General features: G+C 36.8%; 1 protein-coding gene across 1 annotated transcript in view; it reads left to right on the top strand.

Moving 5' to 3' along the window:
• Positions 1–1,157, top strand: part of LOC107758640 (cilia- and flagella-associated protein 45-like) — a 19,622-nt gene that overhangs the window by 11,552 nt on the left and 6,913 nt on the right. The gene's annotated exons all lie outside the window — the stretch shown is intronic.

Raw genomic sequence — 1,157 nt, 5'->3', positions numbered from 1 at the left:
AAGTTTTTGAGTTACCTGAACTTGCGCGCAGCATAGTAAATATGGTGGAAAATTGTAGAATGACAGCATTTTGTTCATTTTTATTTTCCTGACCGTCAAACGAAGCTCATTAGTCGGTAGTTAACCAGTAAGATTAGAATGTCTTTATTTATTTTTTTTTTTTTGGTTTTAGACGGGGCTTTAGCTTTACATGCGCGAATAGAAGCACAAACAAGACCATGAGGATTCAATCGGCGCATCATGCACCTGCAGCGCTAATGTGAAAGGAGAAAAACTGAAATTAAGTCTATAAAAGGAATAAAATAAATAGGATTACATAAATAATATACTAGGCTATAATTGACAGATTAACAAAAGGGAAAAAAACACTGTGCAACAAGTATAGGCTACGCTCATTTTTGTGACACTCGCATTTGATTTCTTTTCTTTATATCTTTATTTGATTTAATTCATCTGATCGCACAGGCGCCTCACGCACACACTAACAACATTAGTTCTACCGTTGCCTGACATTTCATCCATTCATCATCAAACTAAAACTGCAGTCAACCAAACATAAAAGTTACACTGTTTATTTTAAAAGGTCCGCTGTAAAATCAGCGTGCAGCGCCCAAACAAACATTTTTGAGCATGTGAAGGACTTTACACGGATATTAGAACATGAGTGAAGTATATTTGTTGTAGAGTGAGGGGAACTAAATAGGCTAATATACATATAAATTACATAAATTAATGTAGCCTAATTGTTTGCAGTTACAAGGTTAACGGGTCTATTTGAAGTAAGATCAATTTCTCTTTCATGAGATTACTTCCTCTTTTTGGCCGGGTTTCGTTTCTCCGTGTTGTAAACTCTAGGGGAACACACCAATCCCGACGGTCGGCCGTCTGGCAGTTTTTGTTCGTCGGCCGACTAAGTTTTCTCAGTGTGTTCTGCACCGTCGGCTGCAGTGTTGCCAACTTAGCAATTTTGTTGCTAAATTTAGCAACTTTTCAGACTACCCTAGCAACTATTCCAAAAGAAAGCACCTAGCAACAAATTTAGCTATTTTTTAAAAGTATTTGGCAACTTTTGATAAGTGATTCAGACAATAAAAAGGCACACATTTTCCATCCAAATTACACAAAAAGAGGAAACCACAGATGCCTAGCAGTACACA

Source organism: Sinocyclocheilus rhinocerous, unplaced genomic scaffold (assembly GCF_001515625.1).
Source record: "Sinocyclocheilus rhinocerous isolate Xijiao unplaced genomic scaffold, SAMN03320098_v1.1 scaffold130, whole genome shotgun sequence".
NCBI lineage: Eukaryota > Metazoa > Chordata > Actinopteri > Cypriniformes > Cyprinidae > Sinocyclocheilus > Sinocyclocheilus rhinocerous.
The sequence above is the reverse complement of the archived record's forward strand: the minus strand, read 5'-3'. Positions and strand labels throughout refer to the sequence as shown.